This window comes from Hypanus sabinus, chromosome 5 (assembly GCF_030144855.1).
Source record: "Hypanus sabinus isolate sHypSab1 chromosome 5, sHypSab1.hap1, whole genome shotgun sequence".
Classification (NCBI taxonomy): Eukaryota; Metazoa; Chordata; class Chondrichthyes; order Myliobatiformes; family Dasyatidae; genus Hypanus; species Hypanus sabinus.
Window position 1 is genome coordinate 77,064,452 of NC_082710.1, and position 19,064 is coordinate 77,083,515.

The 19,064-nt window shown below is 44.0% G+C and overlaps 1 protein-coding gene across 4 annotated transcripts in view; it reads left to right on the forward strand.

Annotated features, from left to right (window-relative positions):
* The window catches only part of LOC132394258 (zinc finger protein 420-like), a 104,522-nt gene that overhangs the window by 44,292 nt on the left and 41,166 nt on the right, over positions 1–19,064 (forward strand). The window contains exon 1 of one of the 4 annotated variants that reach the window (XR_009512246.1): positions 867–920. The exons of the other annotated variants lie outside the window; for them this stretch is intronic. The gene's annotated coding sequence lies outside the window, so the exon portion shown is untranslated. Of the gene's footprint in view, positions 1–866; positions 921–19,064 lie in introns of those variants that run through there. 4 annotated transcript variants of the gene reach the window in all.

Below are 19,064 nucleotides of genomic sequence, written 5' to 3' on the forward strand. Positions count from 1 at the left end.
CTGTAATATAATAACAATGATTACCACCATCACCCTGCCAACTAATTTAAAAGTATCCAAACAACTCTAACCAACCTGCCAACAAGGATATAGGACACCTTTGAGTTCATGTGCAGCCAGTCCCCCTGCCAGGCAGTCAGCTGCCAAGCCATCCTATTCATAGCCTCAACGGTGCATGGAAATGGCAGAGGTTTCGAGATTACTATTCTGTAAGTCCCATTTCTCAACCTACCATTGGTGCCAATATGTACCAAGATTTCTTGCTCTGCACCCTCGTCCTTGACAATACAATGGAAAAATCCATTACATCCCTGATCCTGGCAGCAAGGAGGCAACATACGATGGGGGTATAACTACCTCGCCAACAGAACTTCGTCGTTGTTCCTCTGACTAAGGAATCTCTTATCAATAAAGCAGTCCTCGACAGCGCTGTGCTTTTCATGTCTTCATACCCGATTGTCCCAGATACCGGCTCATTCTATCTAAAGTTGTAAAATTATTGTTGATGGGAACATCCACAAGGGTAATCTCACTTCTGCTACTCCTGTGAATCAAACATTTACATGTCTCAAGCAATCCAGGGGTGAATAACTCCCTGTAGTTCCAGTATGAGTCGATGATCACCGAGAAAACAGGACACACATTATACTCCCTCCATCAGTAGTCGGTCGCGCTGGATGGGAGAAAGAGATTGAGTAATAGCCTAATAGCAGCAGCCACTGGTTTGAGGACAACCCCATTCTCGATTTCAGAAACATAGTTTGACTACATGAGACTAATGAGGACTAAAGAGTTGACGGACAACTTTTAACACTTATTTCACTTGCAGGACCAAGTTTTCTCCGCTTTGGGGAGGACAAATGATACAAAGCCATGTTTGTTGATTGAATATCAAATGGCAGATACCAAGGTAATTCAAGGTAATTTCCGGAAATATTCTTTACCAAGGTACCTGTAAAGTTTGGCCACATATTTATATAATTTAATCATAACTACAAAACGGCGTGAAACAGTATTAACATTTATTTATCTCACTGCCTAGAATGAGTTTGCACCTTCAACCTAAACCACAGGGATCACTTAGAGACGATATATTTTGAATTCCCTCAGTTTCCTCAAGTCTCCCCGTCCCTGCAGTAAGCATTCACGGTATTCTGAACAGAATTGTACCGCCAGTATCCGGCTTCAGACGGAGATATCCCAGCATAGTCCGGACAATTGGTGACTTGGCCTGCTGAGTCAGTGCTGTCACAGTCAGGACTTGGCATGAAGCAGTATCTTTGCAACCTGTCCTCATGTAGTTCTTGCGAAACGTCAAATATTTATTCTTCTCCATAGATGTTGCCTGATCTACTGAATTCCGCCAGATGTATGTGCGTGGTATTTTGCTGACTGCATGATTTGTAAGATATGTAAATATTTCTGGCATACAGTTGTGTGAATATAGAACAACGTGGTAATTTAAGCTCAGATAAACAATACATAATATATCGACGGTTACAGAGAAAACAGGACACACATTATACTTCTTCCACGGGTCCAGTTCTGCAGTCATATCTCCAAGTAAAATTAAACCATTGAATTAACACGAATTACATTTGGAATCCAAATTAACCGCAAAGGATTGTTTTCATCAGACAATAATAGAAAAGAAGCACTTAATAGCACATGCAACTTGGCCATCAAGAGACAGTTAATCTGCAATGCTCAGAGCATTACATGGAACACCGAGGGCTGCAAGCACCAGGTAGAAAATTCTGACGAAGTTATAAATTGCGGAATATCCCATTGTTTACTTGTAGCAGTGATCAGTTGTACAAATTGCCCAACTGCCTGCATGCCCAGATTTGAGGAGTTTTTATACACGAGTCGGAACCACGGGGACATCAGTTAGTTTTCCCATTGGTCACATTAGACACAATTCACTGAACAAACATGCAGTGTCAACTATTTTTTACTTCTTGTATCATTGTCAATCATACTTAGCTCTTCAGGGAGAATTAGAAGCATATCTATTTGATGTTGCTGTGAAGTATTTTCAGTGCAGAGGGTCAGTGCAATTCTGTTTTGCAATGCAATGCTTGAATCGTTAAACATACTTTCTATCATTGTACTCACTTGTTTTGGAAACCTTCAACCTTGTTTGCGTTCATGTACAAATCATGATTTCAACAAGTCCAACAAATTTGAATCACCTGCAAACACGTTTCACAAAGGCAGCCATTTGTGACAATGATTCACCGCAAGCAGGCTTAAGGAATTCCTCCAGAACGGACGAATTTCTGTTCTGTACCATGTAGACCAGATACTGAGGCAGGTGCACCTTTATCAGGGAGGTGGTAAAGGAACTGAAATATAGTGTTATAGTTATGCAAATTATCAATGTATCACCATATGCAGTCGTGGACACACCGAAGGATAAATGTAACTAAGCTGGAGAAGATACACTGCAGTTTCAGGAGAACTGGTTGGTGATGACTGCTTTCCTTGATGGTTAACATACAGTTGGGATGCCCGGCACATGCTGCCATGGGGAAGTTGTGAAGCATTTGCTACAGTGGCATGAAGGGATTTCAGATAGGCACATGAATATGTAGAGAATGGAGGGACATGGACCACCGACAAGCAGGAGAGATTTAGTTTTATCTGGCATTGTGATCAGCACAGCCATCGTGAGATGACATGCTATTCATTTGTGGTAATGCTCTGTGTGCTCCGTGAGCTATAATGATGTCATTCTGCACTCTACTCCACTGTTACAACAGAGAACAATCCTGGCATCCAAGGACGGAAATAAGTAAAACCCTGACACTCCATTGACATTCATTGATACTGCAATCACCTGCCTCCCACTGGGTATCTTTCAGGATATACTGGAGACAGCTGATACAGTGGAACCTCTTGACCACCTCAAAATTACAAAACAAGGCTATTTTTCTCGGCTCCATATGAGATATAGTTGTATAAACAACAACAACAAAAAAAAATCTAAGAAATCGTGGAAATGTTTTGCATGGATTGAAAGTGATCCTTCTTGCGAGAAAAGGCAATAAATTTTCCACCTCGAGGGATGAAGCCTGTGGAGAACAATAAGGATGTTTCAGGGTATCTGATGTTGCACTCAGAACAGGCTGGAAGGATCATACAATGTGGCACTATAAGGTGCAGCACTGGAATGTAGAACGTAACACACACAGATGAATGAATTACACAGGCTCAGGCAGTATCCGTCGAGGGGCATAAAGAGTTGATGTTTCGGCCGCAACCCACATTAGGATGACCCAGCCCTAGCGCCGGTTCAATGTCACCGAATCTCTTGTGTTCAAGGATAAGGAAGGTACAATGTCGTTGATCCTCTGAGAGGACCGAAATGTTGTTGTTGGATTTGGAAGCATGCCTGTGTCAATGTCTCGGAGTCTGGGGCTTCTGTCTGGACTCTTAGTGCAGTCACTCATGCCAAACAGATCAAACGGTAGAGGCCCTACTGAGAGTGGTCCAACAGTACTCCGGGTTTGGGTGTTCAGCCCAGGGTTCGCAACCATAACTGGAGAAAAAAAAAACATGTAAACAGACAGAGATGGAGGACCTACAGCCTATCTCATTCTGGTTACCGGGAACCCCAGCTGAACTATTGTTTTCATTTGTCTTCCTCTTGAGTCTATCATGCTCAGCACCTTCTCTCCATGTAATTATCCAAATGTCTTTTAAATGCTGTAAATACAGGTGCTAGTTCCACTTCCCCAGTCATCAACTTCCATATACACATCAAATTCTGAATGAAAAACCTGCCTCTCACTTTTATGTTGCATATATACTCTGACTTGAAATCCACTATTCCGGAAAAAAGCTATTCATGACTGTCGGTCTCTGTCATGAATTTATAAACCTCCCAAATGTGACTGATGTTTCAGGAAATACAATGTCTTTGCTGATTCGGTCTCTCTTTATCACTTAAACTCTGTAGTCCGAGTTAATCTCAAATCGCTTTCGGCTCACTCTGATTAAATAATCTCCGTGTGATAGGCAGGACAATCGTATCTGTGTGTAGTCCTCCTAACCGAAGCTTGACAAACATGATGAAGTCCTGATGGTTTCCTAGGTGGGAAATCTCGCATATTAACAGGGTACAGTCAGTTGGTGTTGTTCATTTTGGTTACATAAAATTTCAGAACATCTTTGACAAGCTGCCACACAAGAGTCTTGGAAGCAACATTGCCAGAAGATTTCAAACTAGAACAAAAGAACAGCTGTCCACCAGGAGGCAATCGTGAGATTCAACAGGCGTTTACTGGTGTACTGCTGGCAACGAGTGGAGTTTCACAGGATGTCATTTAAAGTCGCGTTACTGTTTATGTTATTTGGAAACGATCTAGTTGACGGGATTAATGGCTTTGAGTCAAAGCTTGATAACGATGCAAAGATAGGTGCATAGTGGGTAATTTTAAGAAGCAGTGAGTCTGCAGAGGTACCCGGACAGACTGGGAAAATGGGCAAATAAGTTGCACATAGAATACAGTATATGCAAGTTAAGGTCATGAAATTTGATAAAAGGAATCAAAGCGTAGAGTATTTTGGACATGGAGCAAATTCAAAAATCAGAGATGTAAAGGTTGTAGTAATACAAGTGTGGAATCGCTGATGCCTACGTTTCAAGATGAATCGGTAGCAATGAGGGAAATGCAATGTTACCATTTATTTCAAGGAGAATATAATATAGAGGAAAGGAAATAATGCTCAGACTTTAAGAATGTTATTGTTCCAATCAAATTTACAGTAGACTGAATAGCTTTGATCCCCACACTGAACATAGAAGAGCACAAGCCAGAGTAGGAAAATCTGTACATGATGCTGTGGCAAGCGCTTTATTCTTCCTAGTGTAAGTATCCTGACAGAAACATCCTGTCTGAGATGAATAGAAATGTAAATATCTCCCCCTACCTCACCCCATCCAGTGATCTGCATTTCAAGAACTGTATGTTTAAAATTCAATTAGATCTTCAAATAAGACATCTTCATACAGAGTGAGTGGATGATATCAGGAACATGCTACGAGCTGAGGTGGCTGAATCACATATCACAGCATCTGCAGCGGGAGCACGAACTACTTTTATCTTGTTCTGAATTCATCTTTCAGCCAAATGGGGAACTGATGGGGTATTAAAGTTCGAAGGGGTAGAAATGTTTTTGACAGATTGTGGTAGCCGGGGGACTGGGGGTTTGTGGTATTTGTGAAGATAAGCTCCACTGTTCGCATCCCCAATCGCATCGTGTGAGCAAGTTCAGCTCCTCGATACATGTGGCTTAGCAACTCTGAGAAGAGACAGAGGCAAGTTACCGACGCCTTAACACCAGTTGCTTCGGACAGTTGGTTCGTCACCCATAGTTGGCAGCTCATCACGGAGAAAAGAAGATCTGATCTCAAACCTATGCTGTTCTCCGGCGATATTGACTTACCGGGAAAACTTTAGGATTAAACCCCGAGGGGAAATCCAGAAATCCGGAGCTGGAGACCGTAAGGCAGACTTTAGGAAGTTGAACGCTGACTGGAAGCAAATGCGCTGCCTTGTATCGGTCACTGCCGTTCCTTTGCAAAAGATGCGTGGAGAGTGGGGTTGGGGGGGATTGATGGCTGCTACATGGGTAAAAGCTTAGTACCCAATCTTATTCCCCTGGTGTATGCAGGGGTTTGTACGACATCAAGGCAGGTAGCTTGGTCAATCCTGTCCAATGGAGCGGGTCTGAAATTACCCCACTTCTCTCTTCAATCCCTTGTCATAAAAGAACAATTGAATGTTCCTGGCTTTAGCTGTTGGCCCTTTCTTCAGTATTAAGCCCCAGCCACTTTAAAGACTTTTCAATTTCCAGATTATTTACCTGAGTTACTGGCTATCGTTTGGAACCCTGACTGGCCCTCTGCCTACCAAGGTTTGGTACCTGAAAGTACAAGGACTAGATTTTAAACCTCGACAAGGGATCAGGGTATTGCTGGTTTGCATTTGCTTAACCTGTCTCTGATTTTCTAAGACTTACAAGGATTACTAAGTGTTACAAGTACTCACAAGGATTACAAGTACTAATGATCAGTGAGGCACAGAGAATCTGTATTTACCAACAAGTAACTCTTTATTATTTCAACTAGAAAGCACTAGGGTTCACGCTGTTATCTGCGTGTCTGCTCCCTATTAGAGTACCCTGACACTTTATGAACAGTCAATGAAGAGAAAAGGTAATACATAGAAACATACAAAAATAGAAAATCTACAGCACAATACAGGCCCTTCAGTCCTGACGAAGGGTCTCTGTTTCCACGGATGCTGCCCGACCTGCTGAGTTCCTCCAGTGTGTTTTACGTGTTGATTTGACCACAGCATCTGCAGTGTACTTTCTGTTTACTTACTTAGAAATTACCGAAGATTAACCAAAACCCTTTATTTCTTTAAGGTCCATGTACCTTTCCAGGAGTCTCTTAAAAGTCACTATCTTATCCACCTCCATCACCGTCACCAACAGCCCATTCCATCCACTCACTACTCTGCATAAAAAAACAACTTACTCCTGACATCTCTTCTGTACCTAAGGGTACTAATATACCCTAAATCTGTGCTCATTCATGTTTACCATTTCAACCCTGGGGGAAAATAACCTCTGACTATCTGTATGATCAATGCCTATCATCATTTTATATTCCTCAGTTAGGTTACCACTCATAATCAGCCGCTCCAATGACAGACTGCCGAGTTCACTCAACCTATTCTCATAAGGCATGCTCCCAAATCCAGGCAGTCATTATAAATCTCTTCTGCACCTTTTCTGCAGTTTCCTTATTCTTCCTGTAGTGAGGTGACTGGAACTGAGCACAATACACGACATGGGCGATATGGGGCCTGACCAGCATCCTATATAGATGTAACATTACCTCCGGGCTCTTAAACTGAATCACACAATTGATGATGGCCAATGAACCGTATGGCTTCTTAACCACAGTCAAACTGCGCAGCAGCTTTGAGTGGCCATTGGACTCTGACCCCAATATCCCTCTGATCCTTCACGCTGCCAGGAGTCTCACCATTAACAATATATTCTGAAATTATATTTGACCAACACTTATCTTGGTTGAAGTCCATCTGCCACTTCTCAGTTAGGTTTTGCATTCTATCGATGCCCACTGTAACCTTCGACAGTCCTCAACACAATCCAGATCACCCCCAGCTGTTGTGTCGTCAGTAAATTTACTAACCCATCCCTCCACTTCCTCATCCAGGTCAGAGAAACATAGAACACAATACAGGTCCTTCGACCCAAAAACCTGTGCCGAACATGGCCTTGCCTCAGAAATTTCCTAGGGTTACCCATAGCCCTCTATTTTTCTGAGCTCTATGTACCTATACAGGAGTCTCTTAAAAGACCCTATTGTATACCTGCGAGAGTACTTCTGTGGCTGTACCCCTTGACAATAAGTACTCCTATTTTAGTACTGTTGTTGGGGGGGGGGGGGGTGGGTGGGACAGCCTTCCCTGGGGGAAGCAACCGTGGCCATGCCTCTGGCACAGAGTCAGGCCCTATAGCTCAGAAGGGTAGGCAAAGGAAGAGGAGGGCAGTAGTGATAGGGGACTCTATATTTAGGGGGTCAGACAGGCGATTCTGTGGACGCAGGAAAGAAACTCTGTTGGTGCTTTGCTACCCAGGTGCCAGGGTCCGAGATATCCTGTGGTGGGAGGGTGAACAGCCAGAGGTCGTGGTACATATTGGTACCAGTGACATAGGTAGGAAAAGGGAAGATGTCCTGAAAGAAGACTACAGGGAGTTAGCAAGGAAGTTGAAATGCAGGACCTCAAAGGTAGTGATCTCGGTATTACTGCCTGTGTCACACGACAGTGAGAATAGGGGTAGAATGAGGTGGAGGATAAATGCGTGGCTGAGGGAATGGAGCAGGGGGCAGTGATTCAGATTTCTGGATCATTGGGACCTCTTCTGGGGCACGTGTGACCTGTACAAAAAGGACAGGTTGGACTTGAATCCAGTGGAACCAATATCCTGGGGGGCAGGTTTGATAGAGCTGATGGGAAGGGTTTAAACTAGTTTGGCAGGGGGGTGGGAATCAGATTGTGAGTGCAGGGATTAAGGTAGAAGGGAAAGGGCATAATGCTAAGAGCTCTGAGTTGATGAGGAAAGACAGGCAGGGGACAGAACATGATTGTAGTCAGTTAAAGGGGTTGAAATGTGTCTATTTCAAAGCTAGGAGTATTAAGAACAAGGAGGATGAACTTGGAGCATGGATTAGTACTTGGAACTATCATGTACTGGCCATTAGTGAAATTTGGTTGGAGGAAGGGCAGGATTGGATGATGCAGGACCAGGGTTCCGGTGTTTTAAAAGGAATAGGATGGGAGGTAAAAAAGGGGGTGGGAGTGGGATTGATGGTCAGGGATGAGGGAGAGTCCACTAAGTCGGTCTGTGTCGAAGTCAGAAATAGGAAGGGATCAATCACTGTGCTGGGAAATAGTTTATAGGCCCCCAAATAGCCCTTCGGACACCAAAGAGTAGATAAGTAGGCTGATGTTAGAATGGTGTACACAAAACAGTGTAGTAGTTATGGGTAATTTCAACTTCCTTAGTATTGACTGGCACCTCCTGACTGCAAAGGGCATAGATGGGGCTGAATTTGCCAGGTGTGTTCAAGAAGGATGCCTGACACAGTATGTGGACCGGCCGATGAGAGGAGACTCTATACTGGATCTAGTTGTGGGTAATGAACCTGGTCAGGTGACAGACCTTTTGGTGGGGGAGAATTTTGGTGAGAGTGACACTACTCCCTTAGCTTTAGCATAGCTATGGAAGGATAAAGACAGACAGACAGACATACTTTATTGATCCCGAGGGAAATTGTGTTTTGTTACAGTCACACTAACCAAGAAGAGTGTAGAAATATAGCAATATAAAACAATAAATAATTAAATAATAATAGGTAAATTATGACACGTGGAAATAAGTCCAGGACCAGCCTATTGGCTCAGGGTGTCTGACACTCCGAGGGAGGAGTTGTAAAGTTTGATGACCACAGGCAGGAATGACTTCCTATGACACTCAGTGATGCATCTCGGTGGAATGAATCTCTGGCTGAATGTACTCCTGTGCCTAACCAGGACATTATGGAGTGAATAGGAGACGTTGTCCAAGATGACATGCAACTTAGACAGCATCCTCTTTTCAGACACCGCCGTCAGAGAGTCCAGTTCCACCCCCACAACATCACTGGCCTTACAAATGAGTTTGTTGATTCTGTTGATGTCTGCTACCCTCAGCCTGCTGCCGCAGCACACAACAGCAAACATGATAGCACTGGCCACCACAGATTCGGAGGACATCCTCAGCATCATCCGGTAGATGTTAAAGGACCTCAGTCTCCTCAGAAAGTAGAAATGGCTCGGACACTTCTTTTAGACAGCTTCAGTGTTCTTTGATCAGTCCAGTTTATTGTCAATTCGTACCCGCAGCTATTTGTAATCCTCCACCATGTCCACATGACCCCTTGGATGGAAACAGGGGTCACCGGTGCCTTAGCCCTCCTCAGGTCCACCACCAGATCCTTAGTCTTTTTGATGTTAAGCTGCAGATGATTCTGCTCACACCATGTGACAAAGTTTCCCACCGTAGCCCTGTACTCAGCCTCATCTCCCTTGCTGATGCTTCTAACTATGGCAGAGTCATCAGAAAACTTCTGAAGATGGCAAGACTCTGTGCAGCAGTTGAAGTCCGAGGTGTAGATGGTGAAGAGAAAGGGAGACAGGACTGTCCCCTGTGGAGCCCCAGTGCAGCTGACCACTCTGACATACAGTGTTACAAGCGCACATACTGTGGTCTGCCAGTCAGGTAATCAATAATCCATGCCACCAGGGAAGCACCCACTTGCATCACTGTCAGCTTCTGAACCAGCAGAGCAGGGCGGGATGGTGTTGAACGCACTGGAGAAGTCAAAAAACATGACCCTCACAGTGCTCGCCGGCTTGTCCAGGTGGGTGTAGACACGGTTCAGCAGGTAGACGATGGCATCCTCAACTCCTAGTCGGGGCTGGTAGACAAACTGGAGGGGGTCTAAGTGTGGCCTAACCATAGGCCAGAGCTGCTCTAGAACAAGTCTCTCTAGGGTTTTCATGATGTGGGAGGTCAATGCCCCCAGTCTGTAGTCATTCGAGCCACTGGGGCGCGGCATCTTCAGTACAGGGAAGAGGCAGATGAAATTAGACAAAATGGTAAAGTGCTTAACTGGGGAAGGGCTAACTTTGAAGGGATGAGGCAGGAACTAGCAAGAATAAATTGGAAACAGATGTTCAAAGGGGAAAGCACAGAAGTAAAGTAGGAGAAGTTTAGTGACCACTTGAGCTGGGTTCAGGATAAGTTTGTCCCACTGAGGCCAGGAAAAAATGGTAGGAAAGGGGAACTCACGTTTCCTCACGACTTAGGAGAGCTTGAAAGGGGCATGAGAAGGCCTTGGCATGTCGGATTAAGGAGAACCCCAAGGCGTTCTATGTGTATGTGAAGAACAGGAGGATGACGAGAACGAAGGTGGGACAGCTAAAGGATAAACAGGGCAACATGTGCCTGGAGGCAGAGGAGGTTGGTGAGGTCCTAAATGAATACTTTGCTTTAGAATTCACAAGTGAAAAGGATCTTGATCAGGCTGAGGTCAAAATAGAGCAGGCCTGTGTGCTGGTCAATGTGGAAATTACAGAAGTGCTGGATCTTCTTAAAAACATCAAGGTTGATAAATCCCTAGGGGCGGATATGATACAATAGAGGTTGTTGAGGGAATTGAGAGAAGAGATCGCTGGAGTATTAGCTATGATCTTTGAATTCTCTTTGGCTGCAGGGGAAGTGCTGGAGGACTGGAGAATGGCAAATATTGTTTTCTTCCTTTAAAAAAGGTAATAGGGAGAAACCTGGGAACTATAGACCAGTGAGTTGTACGTCGGTGGACTGCAAACTACTGGACAGGAGTCTTAAGGACAGGATCTACGAGCATTTGGAGAAGTACAGTCGACTCGTGTATAGTCAACATGGTTTTTTGAAGGGAAGATCATGCCTCACAAGCCTGATTGAGTTTTTTTTTGAAGAGGTAACAAAAGAAATTGAGGATGGGGCAGTGGATGTGGTCTACATGGACTTTAGCGAGACATTTGACAAGGTCCCTCACGAGAGACTCATCCAGAAAGTCATGAGGCATGGGATGTGGAACTTTGGCTGTTTGGTTTAAAAAATTGGCTTAAAGAAAGATAGCAGAGGAAGGAAAGTATTCTGCCTGGAGATCGGTAACTAGTGGAGTGCTGCAGGGATCTGTCCTGGGACCCCTGCTATTTGTGATTTTTTATAAATGACCTGGATGTAGATGCGGAAGGATGGGTGAGTAAGTTTGTGGATGACATGGAGATTGGAGGAGTTGTGGATGGAGCTGCAGGTTATCGAAGGTTACAAGAGGATATAGACAGCTGCAGGGTTGGGCAGAAAAATGGCAGATGGAGTTCAATCCAGATAGGTGTGAGGTGATGCATTTTGGAAGGACAAACTAGAAGACTGAGTACAAGATTAATGGTCAGTTACTTAAGAGTGTGGATGAACAAAGGGACCATGGGGTTCAAATCCATACATCCTTCAAGGTCGCTGCACAAGTTGATATGGTAGTTAAGAAGGCCTATGGAATGCCAGGCTTCATTAAGGGGGATTGAGTTGAAGAGTGGAGAGGTCATGTTGCAACTCTACAAATCTCTGGTGAGACTACACTTACAGTATTGCGTTCATTTCTGGTCACCTCATTATAGGAAGGATGTGGAAGCTATGGAAAGGGTGCAGAGGAGGTTTACCAGGATGTTGCCTGGTTTGCAAAACAAGTCATATGAAGCAAGGTTAGCAGAGCTGGGATTTTTCTCTTTGGAGCGTAGAAGAATGAAAAGGGACTTGATAGAGGTCTACAAGATTATGAGAGGCATAGATAGGTTGGATAGACAGTATCTGTTTCCCAGGGCACCAATAGCAAACACCAGAGGGCATATGTACAAAGTTATGGGTGGGGAGTTTAGGGAAGACATCAGGAGTAAGGTTGTACGCACACACAGTTGTGAGTGCCTGGAATGACTTGCCAGGGATAGTGGTGGAGGATAAAACTTTAGGGGTATTTAGAGCCTCTTGGACAGGCACATGGATGAAAGAAATTAAATGGTTATGGGATAGTGTAGGTTTTGTACATTCCTTAAGAATTATAGCGATTGGCACAACATGAAGGGCTGAAGGGCATGTACTGTGTTGTAATGTTCCATGGTCCTATGGTATCCACCTGCACCACCAGTAGCCCATGCCACACACTCACCACTCTCTGCGAGAAAGAAACCTTACCTCGACATCTCTTCTATATCCACTTTGAAGCACCTTAAAACTGAGCTCTCTCATGCTAGCCTTTTCAGCCTGAGGAAAGAAAAATTAAACTTCTGACTGTCCACACGATCAATGCACACCATCATCTTGGATAACGCTACCAAGTCACCTCTGATCTTCCGACGCTCCAAGGAGAGAAGGCAGAGTTCACACGACCTGTTTTAATAAGGCATGATCCCCAATCCAGGCAATATCCCCACCTTGAAAATGTTTGTAGTGATGACTTGCAACAGACTGATAAGTTTGAGTATGTTTGTGTTAAAGAAGAGGATATGCTGGTGCTTTTGGAAAGCAGCAAGTTGGATAAGTTCCCGGGACTGGGCGAAATGTACCTCCAGCTACTGTGGGAGGCAAGCGAGGAGATTGCTTAGCCTCTGGCTAAGAACATTGCATCTTCAATGGGGACTGGAGAGGTACCGAAGGATTGGAGGGTTGCGGATGTTGTTCCTTTATTCAAGACACAGAGTAGAAATAGCCCAGGAAATTATAGACCAGTGAGTCTTACCTCAGTGGTTGGTAAGTTGATGAAGATCCTGAGAGGCAGGATTTATGAACATTTGGGGAGGAATAATATGATTAGTAGTAGTCAGCGTGGCTTTGTAAAGGGCAGGTCGTGCCTTACGAGCATGATTGATTTTGTTGAGGATAAGACCAAGCACATTGATGAAGGAAGAGCAGTAAATGTATGGATTTCAGCAAGGCATTTGATAAGGTACCCCATGCAAGGCTTATTGAGAAAGTAAGGAGGCATAGGATCCAAGGAACATTGCTTTGTGGATGCAGAACTGGCTTGCCCACAGAAAAAGAGTGGTTGTAGCTGGTCATATTCTGCATGGAGGTCAGTGACCAGTAGTGTGCCTCAGGGATCTGTTCTGGGACCCTAATTCTTCATAATTTTTATAAACTACCTGGATGAGGAAGTGGAGGGATAGGTTAGTAAATTTGCTGATGTCACAAAGGTTGGAGGTGTTGTGGATAGTGTGCAGGGCTGTTAGAGTTTACAGCGGGTGACTGATAGGATGCAAAACTGGGCTGAGAAATGGCAGATGGATCTCAACGCTGACAAGTGTGAAGTGGTTCATTTTGGTAGTTCAAATATCATTGCAGAATATCTTATTAATGGTAAGGATCAGAGGGATTTTGGAGTCCTAGTCAATAGGACGCTTAAAACAGCTGAAAAGTTTGACTCTGCAGTTAAGAAGGCGTATGGCGTATTAGCCTTCATCAATCATGGAATTGAACTTGGGAGCCTAACTTAGAGGTGATGTTGCAGCTATATAGGACCCTGGTCTGACCCCACTTGGAGTACTGTGCTCAGTTCAAGTCACCTCACTACAGGAAGGATTTTGAAGCCATAGAAAAGGTGCAGAGATGTACGAGGATGTTGCCTGGACTGGAGAGCATGGTTTAAGATGCTGCGGAGCAGGTACAGAGGAGATGCCAGGGGTAAGTATTTTTTACTCAGAGTGGTGAGTGCATGGATCATGTATGAACATGTTCGGCACAACTTTGTGGTCCGAAGGGCCTGTATTGTTTCTGTAGGTTTTCTATGTTCTAAGTCCATGGAATATTCGGTAACACTGAGTGAGCCTTGGCGAGGAGACTGTAGTAGCTTGGCAGCGTCATTACCACAGATGAGGTGGTCAAAACTCTCTCATTTCCGTGAAAAAGGTGGCAAAAGAAGTGCAGATATCCATTTGGTTATCTGTGGCACACGGTAATGCACTTCCCCGCAGCAACTTCATCTTCTCCATCAACTTACCAACCAAAGAGGTAAGACTCACCAGTCTATAATTTTCTTGGCTATCTGTACTCCCTTTCTTGAATAAAGGAAGAACATCCACAACCCTCCAATCCTCCGGAAACTCTCCAGTCCCCATTGAAGATGCAAGAGGCTCAGCAATCTCCTCCCTTGCCTCCCACAGTTATCTGGGGTACATTTCATCCTGTCTTGGTGACATATCCAACTTGATGCTTTCCAGAAGTTCCAGCAAATCCTCTTTCATAATATCTACATGCTCAAGCTTATCAGTAAGCTGCAAGTCATGACTACAAACACTAAGATCCTTTTCCATTGTGAATATTGAAGTATTCATTAAGTACCTCTGCTATTTGTTTCATTTTCATACACACTTTCCCACTGTCACACTTGATAGGTCCTATTCTTTTTCCTTAATTCTGCCCGCCAGGGCCTTTTCATGGCCCTTTCTGGCTCTCCTGATTTCCTTCTTAAGCTCCTACCTGGTAGTATTATAATCTTCTAAATCTCTAAAATTACCTAGCTCTCTGAACCCTTTTTAAGCTTTTCTTTTCTTCTTAACTAGATTGATTAAAGCCTTTGTACACCACAGTTCCTGTCCCTTACCATAAATTCCCTGTCTCATTGGAATGTACCTATAAAGAACTCCAAACAAGTGTTCCCTGACTGTTTGCCACATTTCTTCCATACTTTTCCCTAAGAAAATCTGTTTCCATTTTAATCCTCCAATTTCCTGCCTGATAGCCTCATAATTCCCCTTAGTTCAAAAACCGCTTTTCTAACTTGTCCGTTCTTATCTCTCTCCAATGCTATTGTAAAGGAGATAATATTATGATCACTATCTCCAAAATGCTCTCCCACTAAGAGATCTGCACCTGACCAGGTTCATTTCCCAATGCCAAATCAAGTACAGCCTCTCTTCTTATAGACTTATCTACTTACTGTGTCAAGAATCCTTCCTGAACACACCTAACAAACTCCACTCCATCTAAATTCCTTGCTCTTTGGAGATGCCAATTGATATTTGGGAAATTAAAATCTCCCGTCACGACAACTCTGTTGTTACAGCTTTCCCAGATCTGTTTCCCTATTTGCTCCTCGATATCTCTGTTACTATTGGGCAGCCAATAAAAATGCCCAGTAAAGTTATTGACACCTTCCTGTTGCTAACTTCCACCCACAGATACTCCATACACAATCCCTCCATGGCTTCCACCTTTTCTGTAGCTATGGCACTAACTCTGATCAACAGTGCCACGCTGACACCTCTTTTGCCTCCATCCCTGTCATTTCTGAATCATCTAAAACCCGGCACTTGAAGTAACTAATCCTGTCCCTGAGCCTTCCAAGTCTTTGTAATGGCCGCCACATCATAGCTCCAAGTATGGATCCAATGCTCTAAGCTTATCCACTTTGTTCACAACACTCCTTGCATTAAAATAGACACATCTCAATCCTTCTGTCTGAGCGCGTCCCTTCTCTATCACCTGCCTATCCCCCCTCCTCGCACTGCCTACAAGCTTTCTGCATTTGTCAGCTAGCCTCCTCTTTCCCAGTCTCTTCAGTTCCTAACAATTCTAGTTTAAACTTTCCCCAGTAGCCTTAGCAAACCTCCCCACTAGTATATTGATCCCCCTGGGATTCGAGTGCAATGCATCCATTTGAACAGGTCACACCTGCCCTAAAAGAGGTCCCAATGATCCAGTTATATGTGTAACAGTCACACAATTAGTAATAGCTCCTGCCTCCCTTCTCATTTCTGCTTGACACTTTCTCACTGATTCTTTCAGTCCACCTTGAAATAACCCCCTGTTATCTCACAAAAAGCAAGAGGAACTCAGTAGGCTGGGTAGCATCCACTAAACGTCCACTGTACTCTTTTTCATAGATACTGCCTGACCTGCTGAGTTCCTCAAGCATTTTTTTTTCATGTTGCTTGGATTTCCAGCATCTGCAGATTTTCTCTTGTCCCTGATTCTCACTCTTTCTGCCCACATACCTCAGGCATGGTCTCCGTTGTAAGTCCTGACGAAGGGTCTCGGCCCGAATCGTCAACAGTGCTTCTGCTTATAGATGCTGCCTGGCCTGCTGTGTTCCACCAGCATTTTGTGTGTGTTGTTTGAATTTCCAGCATCTGCAGATTTCCTCGTGTTTGCTCTGTTGTCTCGTCTCTCTGCACTGAAATTGCTCTTTGTTCTTTGTTTTCTGTTGGTAACATGGGGCTGCAGAATTCCATCTTCAGTTCTATCCTTTCATGCCTCCTCTTACCCCTCTCCCTGGTTCACCAACAGCCCCGCCTGCACACATCTATCTATGTCCTGTTCTTTGTTTCTTTTTGTCTTCTAAGCTGATCGTTGGTTGTCAGACTCTCAGTTTAGCTGATTTTCTACTTTGTTCTCTCTGACGTTCCCTCCTTCCTGCTCTCCAACTTTACTCATGCATCATCTTCCTTTTCCTTTTCTCAAACTATTTTTTTGTCTCTTTCTCTGCGTTACTGCTCATTTGCGTTCTGCCTCTTTCCAATGAGTCGCCGGATCTTGTTGGATTTCATGATTTTTTATCTTGCGGATGCTCAACCCTTGACTCAAGAGTTGTCACTGCTCTCTCCTGTTGTCCCCAGGGATTGCCCAACTCTGCTGTAACACTTGCCTCACAGTTACTGTCGCTCTCTCCTGCTGCCCTCAGGGATTTGTCAACTCTGCTCCAACCCTCGTCTCTCAATTACTGTTGCCTGGTCCTGCTGCTCTCTGAGACTGCACGTATCTCTTTGTGTTTCTACCTGGCACAGCCTGAATCTTCATTTTCCGTTCCATTTTCAGTTTATTCTGCATTTTTAGTTCAGAACTTTTCTTGTATTTATGTCCGATCAGACTGGAACTTAGTTCAGCTTTGGAGGGTTTTGTGGGTATGGGTGTTATGTATCAGATATCTATGTTATAATCACTCACTTTGTTGTGGCCTTCGTTCCGCTATTTGTAGAGTGGTTTTCGTGTCCTCTGTTTAAAAATGTTTCTGCTGCCCATGTCTATGAAAATTGTACTGAGAGCAGAGATTCAAGCTGTGGCATGCAGAGAGACAAAGAGAGAGGTGGGTAATCCGTGAGGGTGGCAATAGTTACGGAGACACAAGGGTTAAAACAGGGAGTTCCAGGTTCTACGACGAGATAAAAATCTGTGATATTCGAACAATGTGGCTTAGAGGAAAAAAAGACACAAGGAAAAGGAGCAATATACCCGCAAAAGAGAAGATAATAGTTCAGAGCAAGTGAGAAGTTTTAAGGAGAAGGGGAGGAATTGGGAGGAGGAGGAAAGTCACATTGGATAAGGGAGGGGATAAAAGAAAGGAAATTATAGGCCAATGTGACTGACTAAATTGGATGTTAACATTTTGATGCCCATAAGGAGAGTGTTACAGGATTCTTAGAGACACTTAAGACCATGACACAAGTGAAGAACACAGCCATTCTGCCCATTGAGTCTCCTTCACCATTGTATCATTGTTGACTTATATTCCGGCTAAAGCCAATCACCTGCCGTCTCCAATTAAAATTTATACTCTTTCTAATCCGGACTCTGTCTAACTCCACTTTAAATATACCCGATGAGATGGCCTGCACTGTCACTGATGACAACCAAGTTTACAGATTTTCCAGATTTTGTTCCAGAGAGCAGATTTTCCTCCTCATTTCCTTCCTAAAGGGACGACGTTGTATTCTGAGGCCATGTCCTCTTGTCTCAGGCTACCCTGAAGTTCCTCTCCACTTCCAGCACTATCTTGGTTTTAAATATTTGATAGAGTTCACCCCACACCACCACCACTTCTTATAAACTCCAGCCACTACACACCAGATGTCATCAAATACTCCTAATAAAATAACCATTTAATCCTACAGACTATTCTCTTAAACCTGCTCATTGGCCTCACCTCTGCGGTCCAAAACTGTGCACCATGTTTCAAACGTAGGCTTGAAAATTGTATTGACGTTGAAGTCATTGAATAAACTCCCATACTGATAAAATGTGCCCATGTTATGCCTTCAATTGTTTATCCTGAGCACAGACAAATGCCACACCTCCAGCTCACCGAATTACGACGCAACTCTAACACGCCTGGTGACGTGTCGTTGTCAAGGGAGACAGAGCAGTGAGAGGCAACCTGAGAGGTTCAGTGTTCATTGTTTGTCTGCAAAAGAGGCGCCGATGAAATACTCGACCGTCACAGCACCAAGTTCCGCCTACTTTCCAGCTTCTCGGTGAGACTATTGTCTCTCCGAACGGTAATATAGAATGGACTTTGAAGGGACTCAACACGAAACTTCGTTCTTTATTTTTCTCCATGGTTGCTGTCTGACCGATTGAATTGCTGCAACATTTTTTGTTTGACAATTTAGATTGGTGACGGTTTCCAGCAACTCAATGACCAGTGAGCATTCAGTACAGATTGCTGAATAGATTTTCACAGAGGAAACAGGCTTATTCCGAGTCGATGCTTCGTCCGAATTGCTGCAGCATTCGTCGTTTGTTTTCCATTCTCTGACAGAATCTTGTTCCCGGTTCTTTCTGATTTTTTTTCTTCTTTTCCATCTGTGTTGTCGGCCACTCGCTCTCTCGGGTACAGGGTGACGGTTCTGATGTACCATGTTGACATTGTTCGTGTGATTGTTGCTTTTTCTGCATTGGAAAGTTAAGAGTTTTAGAATCTCTTCCAGCTGTGACAGAAGCGTGTATTTTGTTTTGATAATGATGTTTTTGGGTAGTTAGAGAGATATCAGTCACACGAATTGTGAGAATTCCCCCCCCCCCCGATCTCATGTTCGTCTGTGTCTTCTTCTCTGAAACTTTGTGTCCTTATCGAAATAAACTACCGATTCTCTCAGTTTTTT